The sequence below is a fragment of the Lemur catta genome, chromosome 7, assembly GCF_020740605.2.
Source record: "Lemur catta isolate mLemCat1 chromosome 7, mLemCat1.pri, whole genome shotgun sequence".
In the NCBI taxonomy this organism is placed as follows: domain Eukaryota; kingdom Metazoa; phylum Chordata; class Mammalia; order Primates; family Lemuridae; genus Lemur; species Lemur catta.
Window position 1 is genome coordinate 98,397,534 of NC_059134.1, and position 19,178 is coordinate 98,416,711.

Sequence of the window (19,178 nt, forward strand, 5' to 3'; positions counted from 1 at the left end):
AATAGTTTGTAAATATTTTCTCCCATTCAACAGACTGTCTCTTCACCCTATTGATTATTTCTTTTGCTGTGCAGAAGCTTTTCAGTTTAATATAATCCCATTTGTCTATTTCTTATTTGTCTATTGTTTTTGTTGCCTGTGCTTTTGAAGTCTTGGATGTAAATTCTTTGCCTAGACCAATGTCCTGGAGTGTTTTCTCTATGTTATCTGCTAAGAGTTTTACAGTTTTGAGTCTTATGTTTGAGACTTTATTCCATCTTGAGTTGATTTTTATATATGGTGAGAGATGAGGGTCCAGTTTCATTCTTCTGCATATGGATATCCAATTTCCCCAGCATCATATATGGAAGAGAGTGTTCCTTCCCCAGTGTGTCTTCTTGGAGTCTTTGTCAAAAATCAGTTGGCTGTAAATATATGGATTTATTTCTTAGTTCTGTATTCTGTTCCATTGGTTTATGTGTCTGTTTTTATATCAATACCATGCTGTTTTGGTTACTATAGCCTTGTGGTATAATTTGAAGTCAGATAGTGTGATGTACAAATTTTAGGATTATTTCTGTGAAAAATGACATTGATATTTTGATAGGCATCTCACTGACTCTATAGAATGCCCTAGGCAGTATAGTCATTTTAAGTATATTAATTCTTTCAATCCATGAGCATGGGATATCTTTCCACTTTTTTGTGTCTTCAATTTCTTTCATTACTGTTTCGTAGTGGTTTTTATATAACTCTCTCACCTCCTTGGTCAAATTTATAAATGGAATTGCCTTTTTATTTTATTCTCTGCTATTTCATTGTTGGTATATAGAAATGGCAGATTTTTGTATCTTGATTTTTTTATCCTGCAACTTTACTAAATTAATCAGATCTAAAAGGTTTTTTGTAGAGTCTTTAGGTTTTTCTAGATATAAGATCATACCATTTGCAAAGGGACAATTTGACTTCCTCCTTGTCCATTTGGATGCCTTTTATTTCTTTCTCTTGACTGATTGCTCTGGCTAGGACTTCCAGAACTACCTTGAATAGGAGTGGTGGAAGGGGTATCTGTCTTGTTCTAGTTCTCAGAGAAAAAGCTTTCAGCTTTCCCACATTTAGTATGATTGCTGTGAGTTTGTCATATATGACCTTTATTATGTTGAGATATGTTTCTGCTATGCCTAGTTTTTGAGAGTTCTTATCATGAAGTAGTGTTGTATTTTATCAAATGCTTTTACTGAGCATTGAGATGATCATGAGTTTTCTATTTCATTCTACTGAGGTGATATGTTGTGTTTATTGATTTGCATATGTTGAACCATCCTTGTATCACTAGGATAAATCCCACTTGAACAGGGTGTATCATGTTTTTGATATGCTATTGGGTTCTGTTTGCTAGTATTTCATTAAAGATTTTTGCATCTGTGTTCATCAGGGATATTGGCCTGTAGTTTTCTTTTATCTTTTATCTTTTTCCTTTCTTTTCTTTTCTTTTTTTTTTTTTTTGTTGTTGTTTTTGTTGTTGTTGTTGTTGTTTCCTCTTCCAGTTTTGATATCAGGGTAATGCTGGCCTCATAGAATGAGTGAATGAGTTATGGAGAATTCCTTCTTCTTTAAAGGTTTGGTAGATTCAGCAGTAAAGACATCTAGTCCTGTGTTTTTCTTTGTTAGGTGACTTTTTATTACTAACTCAATCTCATTTCTTGTTATTTGTCTTTTCAGGTTTTCTATTTTTTTCCTGATTCAATCTTGATAAGTTGTATGTGTCCTATATAACCGAAAAACTTAAAGGAATTTATCTATTTCCTACAGGTTTTCCAGTTTGTTATTGTATAGTTGTTCATAATAGTCTCTGATGATCTTTTGTATTTCTGTGGTATCAGTTGTAATGTCTCCTTTTTTTCTGACTTTATTTGAATCTTCTCTCTCTTTTTTTTTCCCTTGGTTAGTCTAGTAAGAAGCTTATTGATTTTTGTTTAAATATAAAAAACCAACTTTTCATTTCATTGATCCTTAGTATTTTATTTTCATCTCTATTTTGTTTAATTCTACTCTAATCTTCATTAGTTCTTTCCTTCCACTAATTTTGGGTTTGTTTTCTCTTGCTTTTCTAGTTCCTTGAGGTGCATCAGTAGATTGTTCATTTGAAATCTTTCTACTTTTTGATATAGGTATTTATTGCTATAAATTTCCCACTTAGCACTGCTTTTTTCGACAATTGTTATTTAGTTTTTATTTCATAATCATAAACTTAACTCTGCAATACAGCTAGACGTGAATGGGAATAAGGAAAATACAGAACCCAAAGAACTGCAGCGAGAGCACAATTATGGTATATTGTAAGCAAATGGGGTAGAGGGATGCTCTCCTGAGCTACAGAAGGAATGGTCTAGTGGTTAAGATAAAACATTTAAGTCAGATTTATTAGAGTTGTCCACAGTCAGCAATGGTGATCTTCTTGCTGGTCTTGCCATTCCTGTACCCAAAGCACTCCATGGCTTCCACAACCTTCATGTCCTCTTTCATCTTGTCAAAGACCAAATGCTTGCCATCCAACCACTCAGTCTTGGCAGTGCAGATGAAAAACTGGGAACTATTTGTTAGCACTGCTTTTGATGTATCCCATGGGGTTTTGTATGTTGTGTTTCCATTTTGATTTGTTTCAAGACTTTTTAAATTTCCTCCTTAATTTCTTCCTTGACCCAATGGTCATTCAGGAACATGTTTAATTTCCACGTATTTGTACAATTTCCAAAGTTCCTCTTATTATTGATTTCTAGTCTTATTCCATTGTGATCTGAGAAGATGCTTGATATGATTTTGATTTTTTTAAATTTGTTGAGACTTTTTTTGTGTCCTAATATATGGTCTATCCTGATGAATATTCCCTGTGCTATTGAGAAGAATGTGTATTCTCTAGTTGTTGAATAACATCTTCTATAAATGTCAGTTAGGTCTGTTTGGTCTAGAATGTGTTTTAAATCCAATGTTTCTTTTTCGATTTTCTGTCTGGATGATATGCCCATTGCTGAAAGTGAGGTGTTAATGTCCCCAACTATTATTTTATTGGAGTCTATCTCTCCCTTTGGAAATAATAATATTTGCTTTACATATCTGAGTGCTCCAGTATTGGATGCATATATATTTATAATTATTATATCCTCTTGCTTAATTGATCACTCTATCATTAAATAATGCCCTTCTTTATTTTTTGTTACTGTTGTGATTTAAATTCTTTTTTTTATCTCATATAAGTATAACTACTCCTGCTTGCTTTTGGTTTCCATTTGCACGGAATATTTTTTTTTCATATCTTTACTTTCAGTTTACATGTATCTCTACAAGTGAGATGAGTTTCCTGTAGGCAGCATATTGTTGGGTCTTTTTTTTTTTTTATCCATTCAGCTGGTCTAAATGTTTTGAGTTGAAAGTTTAATTCATTTACATTCAAGGTTAATATTGATATGTAAGGGCTTATTCCTGTCATTTTTTAAATTAATTTCTGGGAGTTTTACATATCCTTTGTTCCTTTCTTTTCTCTTATTGTTTACCATTTGGATTTGGTGGTTTTCTGTAGTGGTATCATTTGAATTTTTTCCTCTTCCTTGTTTATATGTTTGCTCTACCACTGGGTTTTATATTTTCATGTGTATTCATGATGATAGATATTGTTATTTCACTTCCAGGTTTAGAGCTCCCTTAAGTATCTCTTGTAGGATTGGTCTAGTAATGATGAATTCATTCCCTTAGGTTTTTATTCCCTGGGAAAGTCTTCATTTCTCCTTCATTTATGAAGGATAATTTTGCTGAATACGGTAGCTTTGGCTGGCAATTTTTTCTTTTACTACTTTGACTGTATTATCCCATTCTCTCCTAGCCTATAAGGTTTCTGCTGAGAAATCTGCTGTTAGTCTAATGGAGGTTCCTTTATAGGTGACTAGATGCTGTTCTATTGCTGTTCTTAGAATTCTTTCTTTGTCTTTGACTATATGTGCCATAGAAAAGACCTTTTGAATTCTGAACTTCCTGAATCTTGATGTCTAAATCTCTTGCAAGGCTTAGGAAGTTTCATCTATTATTTCATTAGTTTTTCTAGCCCTTTAGTTTTCTTTTTGCCTTGTGAGACTTCAAAACTTCAAATATTTGATCACTTTATGGTGTCTTATATATCATGTAGGCTTTGCTCATTTTTTTTTTTTTGTTCTTTTTTCTTTATCTTTGTCTGGCTATGTTATTTTAAAAGACCTGTCTTCAAGTTCTAAGGTTCTTTCTTCTGCTTGATGTAGTCTATTGTTGAAGCTTTGGGATGTACTTTGTATTTTATTCAATGAATTTTTCAGTTCTAGAATTTGTGTTTAATTCTTTTTTATGATATCTATCTCTTTGGTGAATTTCTCATGCATATCCTGAATTGGTTTTCTGATTTCTTTAATATCGTTTTTCTGTATTACCTTGTATCTCACTGAACTTCATCAATATCAATATTTTGACCTCTTTTTCTGGGATTTTATAAACATTTTTATTGGAATCTGTTGCTAGACAGTTATTGTGATCATTTGAAGGTGTCATATTTTCTTGCTTTTTCATGTTTCTAGTGGCCTTACATTGATATCTGTGCCTCTGGTGTAAAACTCACTCCTTCAAATTTTTGGATTGACTTTCATAGAGAATGACTTTTCCTGAAGATGTGTCTATGGTAATGATTGGCAAGGGTACTTTCGCTTTCATTCTGAGCCTCAGATGGAAGTGGTAAAAACAAGTTGAACACAAATAATTCAGCACATTGCCTTATATGTAACTATTACAACACTCTCACAACACCACAATGAGGTAGAGTATCAATCCCAGTTTTACCAATGAAAAAGTAAAACTAAATGTTAGGTTAAGTAATTTTTCCTGAGCCACAGAGAAAGCGAAGTGCAGATGACTCAAACTCAAATCCTTCTGACCCCAAAGTACTATTTAATATCAACATGTTAGTGTCTCCATTTTTCTGGGGAAAGAACATTCCTCTCCCCTACTACTAATGAATAGTTCATTTTTTTTAATATTGTGGGAAATTTTTATGCATCCATAAAAGTTGCACCAATGAGAAAATAAATTTCTGATACACTGTAACCACCATCTTTCTAACAAGTGTTAGGATATGATGGAAAGTCTCAGAACAAGCTACCTATGGAAGACATTACGTGATTCTTATATTTAAATATGTAAACTGAAGCTTGAGTGTTTTCTGAAGATATTTTCTATTAATAAAAACATTTTAATATTGTATTTAAAGTATTTGTATATGAACTCACCAAGATATAACACTGTCTAGTAGTAAATTCATTAATTGGATACATTTTCTTGTATTCACCTTATGGGCTTAATAAATTATGATTGACAAAAACAAAGTAAAATTTGATACTCCTTTTCCCATAAAGTTACTTCAGGGAGCCCTTAATTTCTACTTCCAATACATGTTTTACATTAGTGGCCAGAGATTTCATGGCTTTAGCCCATCTCTGCAATAGAAAAACCTTAAATATTTCCTGGATGATTTTCCCAATGGTCCCACTAAAGAACTAAGATGATATTATTCACATTACAGCATTCCAGAATTCTCTTACTTTTTAAGTTTCTATATAAATGTAATGACGGGATATTAATAAATGTGATCTTTGTTTCCAGTTTACATTCTCAGGAATCTTTACAACAGTGGTAGAGAAGAGCTCTTCAATCTCCTTGGTAAGTCAGAATACTTGTAGCAACTCTAAAGAGTTTTATTTGCCAAAAGAATGAAAGTCAGTGAGGAAGCAGCCTTGTCTGTGAGTCACTAGAGACCTATCCATAATTTTTGGAGGATTTTTAAAATATAAGAGATGTAAGTCTCTATTGCATTTTCATCCAAAAAAGCATACACTCCAGTTTCCAAAATTTTTGTTATATTTCATTTGTTTTAAAAATAATTCAGGACTATGAAGTTAACCAAGAAGTTAAATTTTTATATGATAATCCATGTAATGCAAATTAAAATGTCAATTATGGTATGTAAATGCAGATATCTTGAAATGACACAGTGTCTGTTATTACCTTCTTTTTCATTGCTTCTTCACGTCTAGGAACATTTTTTTTTTCGGAACATTTTAATTATATGGTGGACATCGTATGTGAGGTGTTGTAAAAGAGTCTGGATTATGTTGATTTCCTTTAGACAATGTTGAGTTTTGTAGTGACAGTTAGTAAAATGTAAGAATAAGAAATTAGAATAATTATGTATGTTAATGTTAGGAGATTGACTTTTGGAATGGCAGAGTGAACAACTCCATGAACTCATTCTTCAAAAAAAAAAAGAAAAAGAAAAAGAAAGGAAAACACTGGCAAAACAACTAATATTAATGATTCAGATCACTGAGAATTAATCAAAGCTATGGCAAAAACCAAAAATTATCTATCCAAGAGATACAACTAAACCTTAGAAAGGCAGAGAGATCTATAATATTTTAACTTGAGGCCATTTCCATCTCCTCTCCTTTCTTAGTTCATTGGCAAGGTATCCATGAAAAGCCAACAGTATTGCAGCCAACTGATAAGACTGACATCATTTGATGTTCTATTAAAAGCACTATCTCCTGAGCATAGTCAATATTTTGTCTGAACTGACTGAAAAAAACTCTATTCCCAGGATGTTGTGGCTATTTGGACACAGATCTCAGCTCAGTAAAAACAAAGCCCTATGGTGATCAACCCTGGAGAGAGTTGAGCCCATCCTCCAAAGTGAGGTATCACGAGAATGGAAGAATAGGCTCCACATGTACTCGCCATCAAATTGGCACTAACTGATCAACACTAAGGTGCTCACATGGTAGTAATGTTCATTGGGTGTCGGTCAGGTTGGGGGGTGGGGGTGGGTAAACTCACACTATTGGATGTGGTTTGCACCGTATGGGGAAAGGTCAGGTCTCTAGCCCTAGCTTGGGTGAGGCAAAGTCATTACTTGTAACCAAAATGTTTGTATCCCCATAATATCCTGAAATAAAAAAATATTTTTTTAAATGCTGGTTTAAAATGCAAATGACTAGGATTTGAAAATGTTGCTTATAAGTCATTATTTTAGTACAAACTTGAGTTTTTGTTTTTCCAACTGATTTTTAAAATTCAAATAGAATATATATTCTCAATAAAATTCCTAAAGCAAAAAAAACTAGAAAAGAAAAATAATATTTAATACAAATCAAAGAGAAAGTAAAAAAAAGTAAAGAGGAGATGTCAATAAAATAGAAATTAAACTAACAAAGAAAATTAACAAAACCAAAAATTAGTTTTTGAAAAAATTAATAAAATTGATAAACCTCTAGTATGACTGATCAAGAAAGCAAAAAGAGAAAGCCCAAATTACCTATAATGGAAATGAAAGAAGAAATATCACTATAGATACTAGAGAAAGCAAAAGGATAATAAGAAAATATTATGTGATATATTTATTTTAAATTATACATCATAATGAAGTAGAATTTATCTTAGGAAGGCATGCTTTGTTTAACATTCAAAAATCAATGTAATTCAATATATTAGGATAATTTAAGAGATGAAAAAAAGGATTTGCAATCATTTTTTAAAAACCCTCTCATCTAATGAATAATATTAATAGAAGGAAACTTCCTCGACATGATAAATGGCACATACATAAAACCTATAGCTAATATCATACTTAGTGGTATATGACTGAATGCTTTCTCCCTAAAATCAGAAACAATGCAAAATGTACCATCTTACCAAATCTATTTATATTGCACAGGAGTTCTTATCCAGCAACATAAATCAAGAAAAAGATATAAAAAGCATAAAGATTAAAAGAAATAATGCTCTGTTCATAGACATCCTAAACAAAACATCTTTAGACATCCTAAGTAGTCCACAAAAATATCTAGAACTGATAAGAGAATTTACCAATGTTGCAGAATATAAGTTCACTTTTTTTAAAAAATCACTTGTATTTCTATGTATTGGAAATAAAATCTTTGAAAACACCAATTACAATAGCACACAAAAATAAAATATTTAGGGAATACTTACCCTATGTGTTACAGAAATTACAAAACATTGCAGAAAGAGATTGAAAAATATCTAAATAAATAGCAAGATATGTTCATGGATGGAAAGATATAAAAATTTTAAGATGTCAATTTTCCCCAAATCATTTTATAGACTCAACACAGTTACAATCAAAATCCTGAAAGGTTTCTTTCTATGTATTGATAAATTGATTTCAAACTCTATATGTAAATAGCCAAAAAGAAAAAAGTATAAGACTAACACTACCTGATTTCAAGACTTAACCATATAACTAATCAAGACAATAAAAAGAAAAATAGGCAAATGGGATTGCCTCAAGCTACAAAGCTTCTCCACAGCAAAAGAAACAATCAACAAAGTGAAGAGACAACCTACAGAATGGGAGAATATATGTGCACACCATACATCTGATAAGTGATTAATATCCAAAATATACAAGGAACTCAGCAATAAAACAAATAATCCAATTTAAAAATGGGCAAAGGACCTGAATAATTTCTCAAAAAAGACAGACAAATGGCCAGCAGGCTTATGAAGACCTGTTCAACATCACTAAGCATCAGGGAAATGCAAATGAAAACCACAATAAAATATCACCTCACCTGTTAGAATGGCTATTATCAAAAATACAAGCGATAACAATTATCAGTGAAGATACAGAGAAAAGGGAACCCTTGTACACTGTTGGTGGGAATGTAAATTAGTGCAACCATTGTGGAAAACAGTATGGGGATGCAGTGAATGCTTATAATTTTATGTTGTCTTGGCATCCTTTTTGAATGCAGGTTTAGCTTTCTTGTGCCAGAGGCAGGGCTCAGACAACCTCGACACAGTTTCCAGTTCTATATCACATCCAAATAGCTCCAGCCAACGGCCACAGATAAGAACGTAGAGACATCTCTCCCCTAGCAGACTGGGTGAACAGCTTTCCTACTACTTTTTTAAAATGGACCATTCAAGCATTTTCCTGGGAACTTAAAGTGATCCACACCCTATTCCCCAAAATATACCACTAGTTGGTGTTCTTTCTTCTCTCTCCCTTCATGCACTCCCTGACTCTGTGTATTGGCTCCAAGTGTGCAGTGTATCCCCCACTGTCTGTAAGTTCTAAAAACTCTTAAATTTTTACATTGTGGTTGTATCATTGAAGCCTGCCTCCAGTCTGATCCCTGAAGGCAAGGCCACCCTGAAGGGACCCATGCAGGTGGATACCCTTTTGTCCTGGGCCTCTGGTGGCTGCTGCAGACAATAGCTACCAGCTAAGTTGATAGGGGAATACTCAAAGAGTTTTATTTAGACCAAGAAGTTTCCTCAAAAAATTAAAAATAGAGCTACCAGGTAGTCCAGCAATTCCTCTTCATAGTATATATCCAAATGAAATGAAATCAGTGTTTAAAAGAGGTATCTACACTTCCATATTCATTGCAGCATCATTCACAATAGCCAAGACGTGGAATCAACCTAAGTATCCATCAGTGAAAGAATGGATTTTAAAAAACATGGTATATATACACAAGTGTTCCATTCAGCCTTAAAAAGGAAGGAAATCTTGTCATTTTCAACAACATAGATGAACCTGGAGAACATTATGTTAAGTGAAATAAGCCAGGCACAGAAAGACAGATATTGCATGATCTCATTCATATGTGGAATCTAAAAAAGTCAAACTCACAGAGGCAGATAATAGAATAATTGCTACCCCAGGGGTGGGGTAGAGGGAGTCTAGGAAGATATTGATCACGGGTGCAAAATTTCAGCTAGACAGAAGGATAAATTCAGGAATCTATGGACAACATGGTGACCATAGTTAATAACGAGGTATTATATTATGCATAAGAAAATTACTAAGAGAACAGATATTAAGTGTTCTCATAACAAAAAAATGATAAGTATGTGAGATAATGGACATGTTAATTAGCTTTGTTTAGCCTTTACACAATGTATACACATCAAAACATCATGGTGTACACCATAAAAATGTACAATTTTTGTCAATTAAATAAGAAGATAACCTCAAGGTCATGGAAGCTAAACAACCTTCTTCTGAATAACAATTTTGTAAAGGAAGAAATTAAGTCAGAAATCAAAACATTCTTTGAATTAAACGACAAAGGTGACACAACTTATCAAAATCTATGGGATGCAGCTAAAGCAGTCCTGAAAGGAAAATTCATTTCCATAAATGCCTATTTCAAAAAGACAGACAACTTACAAATAGACAACTTAATGAATAGACTCAAAGAGCTGGAGAAAGAAGAACAGACTGACCCCAAACCCAGCAGAAGGCGAGAAATTGTTAAGATCAAATCAGAATTAAATGAAAAAGACAACAAAAATACTATAAGGGAAATTAATAAAACAAAAAGTTGGTTCTTTGAAAAGATAAATAAAATAGACACACCACTGGCTAGACTAACCAAGAGCAGAAAAGAAAAATCTTTAATAACTTCCATCAGGAACATGAAAGGAGAAATCACAACCGAAGCCACAGAGATACATGACATTATCTATGAATATTACAAAAATCTTTATGCACACAAATTGGAAAATGAGGAGGAAACGGACAAATTTTTAGAAACACACAGCCTTCCCAAGCTCAATCAGGAAGAAATAGAATTCCTGAATAGACCAATATCAAGAACTGAAATTGAAACAGCAATAAAAAACCTTCCCAAAAAGAAAAGCCCTGGTCCAGATGGGTTCACACCTGAATTTTACCATACATACAAAGATGAACTGGTGCCCATCCTACATAAACTATTCTTCAATATTGAGAAGGATGGAATTCTCCCCAACACATTCTACCAAGCCAATATAACATTGATACCAAAACCAGGAAAGGATGCAACAAAAAAAGAAAACTACAGACCAATTTCTCTCATGAACGTAGATGCAAAAATTCTCAATAAAATCCTAGCAAATCGTATCCAAGTGCTGATTAAAAAAATAATTCATCACGACCAAGTAGGCTTCATCCCAGAGATGCAGGGGTGGTTCAACATACAAAAATCTATAAATGTAATTAACCACATAAATAGAAGCAAAAATAAAGACCATATGATCCTCTCAATAGATGCAGAAAAAGCATTTGACAAAATTCAACACCCTTTTATGATAAAAACACTTAACAACATAGGCATAAATGGGACCTACCTAAAAATAATACAAGCCATATATGACAAACCCACAGCCAACATCATACTGAATGGGGAAAAATTGAAAGCATTCCCACTCAGAACTGGAACCAGACAAGGCTGCCCACTGTCCCCATTACTTTTCAACATTGTATTGGAAGTCCTTGCGAGAGCTATCAGACAAGAGAGCAGAATCAAAGGTGTCCAAATAGGGACAGAAGAGATCAAACTCTCACTCTTCGCTGATGATATGATGTTGTATCTGGAAAACCCCAAGGACTCAACCAAGAGACTCCTGGAATTAATTAACGAATTCAGTAATGTCTCAGGTTACAAAGTCAATACACACAAATCAGAGGCATTCATATATGCCAATACCATTCAATTGGAGAACCAAATTAAGGACTCAATACCTTTCAAAATAGCAACAAAGAAAATAAAATATCTAGGAATATATTTAACTAAAGAGGTAAAGGACCTCTATAAAGAGAACTATGAAACGCTAAGGAAGGAAATTGCAGAACACGTAAATAAGTGGAAATCCATACCATGCTCATGGATTGGAAGAATTAACATCGTTAAAATGTCTATACTACCCAAAGTAATCTATAGATTCAATGCAATTCCTATTAAATTACCAACATCATTTTTCACAGATTTAGAAAAAATAATTATACACTTTGTATGGAAACAGAGAAGACCCCGTATAGCAAAAGCAATCTTAAGCAATAAAAACAAAATGGGAGGTATTGATTTGCCAGACTTCAAACTATACTACAAAGCTGTGGTGCTTAAAACTGCTTGGTATTGGCACAAGGGCAGGGACACAGACCAGTGGAACAGAACAGAAAACCCAAATATAAAACCATCCTCATATAATCATCTAATCTTTGACAAAATAGACAAAAACATACTCTGGGGACAAGAGTCCCTATTCAATAAATGGTGCTGGGAAAACTGGATAGCCACATGTAGAAGACTGAAACAGGACCCACAGATTTCACCTCTCACAAAAATCAAATCACGGTGGATAACAGATTTAAACCTTAAATGGGAAACGATTAGAATTCTAGAAGAAAATGTAGGAAAGACTCTCACAGACGTTGGTCTAGGCAAAGAATTTATGAAGAAAACCCCTAAGGCAATTGCAGCAACAACAAAAATAAACAAATGGGACCTGATTAAATTAAAAAGCTTCTGCACAGCCAAAGAAACAGTCACGAAAATAAACAGACAGCCTACAGAATGGGAAAAAATTTTCGCATACTACACATCAGATAAAAGACTGATAACAAGAATCTATTTAGAACTCAGGAAATTCAGCAAGAAAAAATCAAACAATCCTATCAAAAAATGGGCAAAGGACATGAATAGAAATTTTTCAAAAGAAGACATAAGAATGGCCAAAAAACGTATCAAAAAATGCTCAACATCCCTAATCATCAGGGAAATGCAAATCAAAACCACAATGAGATACCACTTAACTCCGGTGAGAATGGCCTTTATCAAAAAATCCCAAAACAACACGTGTTGGCGTGGATGCGGAGAGACAGGAACACTCATACACTGCTGGTGGGAATGCAAACTAGTGCAACCCCTATGGAAAGCAATATGGAGATACCTTAAACAGATTCAAGTAGACCTACCATTTGATCCAGCAATTCCATTATTGGGCATATACCCAGAAGAACAAAAGTCATTCTTTAACAAAGACACCTGTACCCGAATGTTTATAGCAGCACAATTCACAATCGCAAAGATGTGGAAACAACCCAAGTGCCCATCAATCCACGAATGGATTAGTAAACTGTGGTATATGTATACCATGGAGTACTACTCAGCTATAAGAAATAACGATGATACGACATCTCTTTGGTTCTCCTGGAGAGAGCTGGAACCCATTATACTAAGTGAAGTATCCAAAGAATGGAAAAACAAGCATCACATGTACTCACCAGAAAACTGGTTTCCCTGATCATCACCTAAATGTACATCAGGGAAGGATACCAATTGGATATCAGACTGGGATGGGGGGGGGAGGGGATGGGTGTATGCCTACATGACGAGTGCATTGCGCACCCTCTGGGGAATGGTCATGCTTGAGGGTGCAGACCCGGGGAGGTGGGGGGGGAGGGGATCGAGGTATGAATACATGGCGAGTGCCAGGCGCACTGTCTGGAGAGTGGGAGCGGACGCGCTTGGGACTCTGACTCGGGGGGATGGGCGGAACAGGGACAATGTATATGACCTGAACTTATGTACCCCCATGATGAGCTGAAATAAAAAAATATATATAAAAATAAAAATAAATAAATAAATAAATAAGAAGATAACATTGGTGTGTGTGTATAGACATACACACTATATATTTATATTTCTATCTATAATATTCCTATACATAGATATAGAAATAGTCCTAGTCCTGCCATATATATTTGGTCAATTGATTTTTGACAAAGGCACCAATGTGATCTGATAAGGAATGGCACTGGAACAACTGAATATACATATGGAAAAAGATGACCTCTGATTTCTACCTCATACCATACACAAAAATGAATTTTAGATGAATCATAAATCTAAACATTAAAACTAAAATTATAAAATTTCTAGAAGCAGCAATAGGAAAAATTCTCTTTGACCTTGGATTAGGAAGAGACTTCTTAGAAACAAACTACCTAAAAAGCGGAAATCATTAAAGTAAAAATTAATAAATTAGACATCAAAATTAAAACTTTCTGCTATTAAACATATAAAAAATGCTCAATATCTCTAATCATTAGAGAAATGCAGATCAAAACCACGATGAGATATCACCTAACCCAAGTGAGATTGGCCTCTATGAAAAAATCCCAAAACAACAAATGCTGGCAAGGATGTGGAGAGACAGGAACACTCTTACACTGCTGGTGGGACTGCAAATTGGTGCAACCTATGTGGGGAAGAATATGGAGATACCTCAAAGAGCTAAAAATAGAAATACCATTCGATCCAGCAATAGCACTATTAGGCATCTACCCAAAAGAGCAAAAGACATTCTATAATAAAGACATCTGCACCCGAATGTTTATGGCAGCACAATTCACTATTGCAAGGATGTGGAAACAACCCAAGTGCCCGTCAATTCATGAGTGGATTATTAAAATTTGGTATATGTATACCATGGAATATTACTCAATTATAAGAAACGACAGTGATCTAGCACCCTTATACTTTCCTGGATTGAGCTTGAGCCCATTATCCACAGTGAGGTATCACAAGATCGGAGGAATAGCCTCCACATGTACTTGCCATCAAATTGGTACTAACTGATCAACACTATGGTGTTCACAAAGTAGTAATATTCTCCAAGGATTAGGGGTTTGGGGAGGGGGAACTCACAACTAATGGACACGGACATGGTGAGCATTGTAGTGGGGAAGGGCATGCCTCTAAACCTCGCCTGGGTGAGGCAAAGACATAAAATGTACCCAGAAGATATTTGCACTTCAGTGCTTATTGCGGCATTATTCACAATGGCTAAAATGTGGAATCAGCTTAAGTGTTTATCAAGGGACAAATGGATAAAGAAGATGTGGTATATGTACACAATGGAATATTACTTAGCCATGAAAAAGAAGGAAATTTTGTCATTTGCAGAAACATGGATGAACTGGAGGACATTATTTTAAGTGAAATAAACCAGACACAGAAAGACAAATATTGCATTTTCACACTCATATATGGGACCTAAAAAAAATTGATCTCATGGAGGTAGTGAATAGAATGGTGGCTACTAGAGGTTGGTAAGCGTGGTGGGAAAGGGTAATGAAGAGGTGTTGGTTAATGAGTAATACTGTTAAATAGAAGGAAAAAGTTCTAGTGTTCAATAGTGCAATAGGGTAACTATAGTTAGCAATAATCTATTAAATTTCAGAATAACTAGCAGTTTTCAAATGTTCCCAACATAAAGCAATGATAAATGTTTCAGGTGAATCACGTCCAAATTACCCTCATTTGATCATTATATGTTATATGCTTGTATCAAAATACAACATGTACACCATGAATATGTACAATTGTTATGTATCCATAAAAAAATTTTTTTTAAACTTTCTGCTATTTAAAAGATGCTGTCAAGAAAATTAAAAGGCAAGGCCACAGTAGGAGAAAATATATAAAACTTATGTACCCAACAGACATATCCAGAATATATAAAAGGAATCCTTACAACTCAGTAATAAGGCAGTCAATAACTGTGCAAATAATGAGTGCAATGTGCCTGTATTAACAATTTTTTTTACATTCTGTTCACATTTAACATGCACTTGTTTGTCTTCCTCAATAGTCTGAAAATTCCTTGAGTGTAGAGACCATTTCTTTTCTGCCTTTTATCTACTAACACAGAGCACAGATTGCAGGGTACAGAATAGGTATTCAATAAAATTTCATGTCAATGAAAAAATAAACACATACATGCTATATCAGAGGTTTTATTATCTTCAAAATTTTTCAGTCCTATTGGGATCCTGAAAATCTGCAGTTCTGACGGTCTTTTTAATGATCTTACTATTCTAAAATGATCAGGATTTATGTGAATCTTCTACTTTAATATTTTTGCCAGTCATACATATGAATAACTTCTAATGACCAAATGATTCTTTTTATCTATTACAGATGTCCTATACTATATATTTAAACATCTCAAGTGCCTGTATTGCAATAACTGGTCTTCTTTTACTATCACTTGAGTTTGCAATATTTAGTTTAAATGCAAACACTATTATTTGGCCACATGTAAGTACCAGGTTTATGTAAGAATTTCATCACAATTTGGGAATTTTGAATTAAATTGTTTGGTAACTGATCAGAGTATTTAAGTATCAGGCAAGTCATGGAGATGACCCTCATCATCAGTTTACTCTTTGGTATATCAAACTACATGTTATATTCTTAAACCTAGGACCACCGAAAACCTCAATCAACAAAGTGGAAGGTATTTTAAATACTAATAGATGTATTTTGAGTGATTAAGCATTACACTGTATATTTTTATGATGGGCAATTCAGTTCTTTCCAGGTACCTATATCTCTGAGGCCAGTTCTCCCAGGCCTTAAAAGATCGAGTTTGTTATAGCAAGGCTTGATCTTCAAAGAAGGAAATGGCATCCTTATGTACCTGTGATACCCAGGGATTTGTGTTCAATATCAGGGCTGTAGTCTATACATGTATGTAATTTAAAATGCATATGACTCAGTTCTATGTGAATATGACTATGTGGACATTTTTGCACTACCTGCTTTGAGTCTGTCCATCTGTCAGCAGGTCTGTATGAGCAGAAGTGCGTCCACGTTTGTATTTCAGTATCTGTGTATATCTGCATTTCTATGCATGTGGGACTTGGACATATGTGCACTTATCTATATAAGTTTGTTGGTGTGGAGAAAAGGGGCTAGGAGGAAAAGATTGAAGTTAGTGTTAAGTTGTGTAGGAAGTGAAGCCATAGGTACTAAAGTCTTCTCCAAGATTCCTATCCTTCTGCTGTATCCCATCTGCAGGGGCTTGACAGAGGGCCTTTAACTGAGACCTAGAAAACAACTTTTTTGAATTGAGCCCCTTGGATGTTGCCTATTTTTAAGTTCCTAGCCTAATTAAGTAAGCTCTCCCTATTTCAACATCCAAAACTCTTGGTTAATTAGCTAGCTCCAATGCATATACTTGTTTATATTATGGTGGATCTTTCTTATTTCAATGTAGCTTTGAAAGTGATTTTACAGTGAGTATGATTGCAAACTTCCTTAAGTAACGATTTATGTCTCTGATTCAATAAAGAAAAAACCTTAGAAATGTTAAGCTACTTTCTCAGGGTCACAGGGCTAGTCACTTGCAGAGTATTTATTCTAATCAAGAAGAGTCTAAATTCTAAGTTATTTCACCATACAAAACTGAGTCTTTACAAAAATCAATTCAGTGGCATATCAAGGGACCACTGATGTAGGGAATCTTAGTATTTTATGATGTATAATCTGATGGATACCTTAAAACGATACGTTAAACAAATATAAACATCAAGATATTGCTCAAAATTATATTTGTATAACAAGAATGACTCATTTTATTGAACTGAACTATAATTATGGTCCTAACTATTTCATTTTTCCAATTCATCCCTTGAACAACCAATGCTAGTATTAGTAGGAAATCTAGGATCTTTCTTTTGAAGCCTCTTCTCCGTTGATCCTGTCAAGCATTCAAACACACTGGGAGCCAAAAATTCAATATTGACTCCAAACCCTTAGTTGATAGAATCCTGGAACATCTCAGCAGTCCATGAGAATGCCCATAATTATCACTGTGGTGGTTCAGTTACTATTAAATGGTGTCATCATTGAACACTGATCTGAATAGCCCATGGTAGCCTTGTCACAAAAGTGCTTTGGGTTCTGAAGAGGCTTGGGCTTCCAATATTACTGATTCTGTATTATTATTCCTAGCCCAAGGATATGGGTCTATTGGACTTTATAGTCACAGGCACAATCCCAGAAGGAAACAGCCTACACCCAGGACACTTAAACCCTCATGTTAAGCCTAGGTTACAAATTCAAACCTTCTCTTCTTTCACTATGAGTTTGTCTTTAAGGTCCCTTCCTAACAATAGGGCAGATTTTATAAATCTCTCCATTAATAAGTTCTATAACACTGAACCTCAAGAATATCTCAATTCCATCCTCTCCAGAAGTATCTTGGCCTCAGTAAAAATTTGCTGATCTTATTCACAACAACAGACAGGAAAATATAATGATTCTCATTATTTATTTGGCAGAAATACATCAGTTTATCATCATCCTCAATAATCATTAGTTATTATCATTATGATCAAAAAATATTAAAAATTTTGTTGAGGGTAATAGACATAATGAGTAGTTTTCTGTTTTTCTTCTTCTGCAATTTTATGACACATTTATTATTTTAAAAGAATTAACATATAAATATCTATAAAGAATGTACGTTTTCTTTTTGAATACAGAGGGCTGGTAAACTCCTTTCACAATACTTGACCATATTCACCATCTTGGAGTTGTCTGTAGCAATTACAGTGACCCACTGGGTAAAGAAAGCAAAGAAAGCAAAACGTGCAGCACAATGAAGATGCAGTGAGTATCCCATTTCTCCCTTGGCGAATCAGAAGACACTGGCTTCTGTTTGAAGAACTAAGGTTTTGATAAGAAGTGTAAGAAGTGTCATCTCTAAGCTGTGAGATCAGTGAGATCGTAAGAATAACTCAGAAGGAGCAGAAGCAGTACAAAGTTAACATGAAGGAGACAGTGGTTTGTCCATATGTCCTAGACTGGATATGCAGGGAGGTTTAGGAAACTTCAGTTCCCTCTCCATTTTACCACTTCTAGTCTCATGAATTTGACCCTTTGAACTGCCTTCGTGCCTATGCCATAATCTCTTAGGCTGCTATTCTGTCCCTTGACTTTTCCAACTGCACTCTGTAGTTTCTCTATGGGAAACACCATATATACCTATAGCTTGGTTAACCACCTATAAATTTACAACAATCCTAATGCTGAATCTCTACTCTAGACCTTTCTACTGAGCTGTGGGCTCGTATTTCCAACTGCTTTCTAGAGTAATTCCAAAGCACCCCAAATAAAATATATTTAAAACTGAACTAATCATCTCACTCACAAGGTCATTTCTTTATCTCTTTTTCATTTAAGAGCAACACCATCCACTTAACTGCCCTGGCCAAGGAGCTGAGAGACAGAGCCAAACTGAAACAATATGACAATCCTTTTTATATGATCCCTCAAATATACTCTATTCTGTCCTCCTTTTCTTCATCTCTCATAATGAAAGTTTAGACAGGGGAACACTTAACACACAAGGGCCTGATATTCTAGCACAATATTTATTTCTGTGATAATTTAGCCCCAATCTACTTTCTTAATTCCATTTCCCACCACTCACCCCCACAAACTCTGTGTTCCAGCCTCATAAATTTATTTTCCATTTCACAA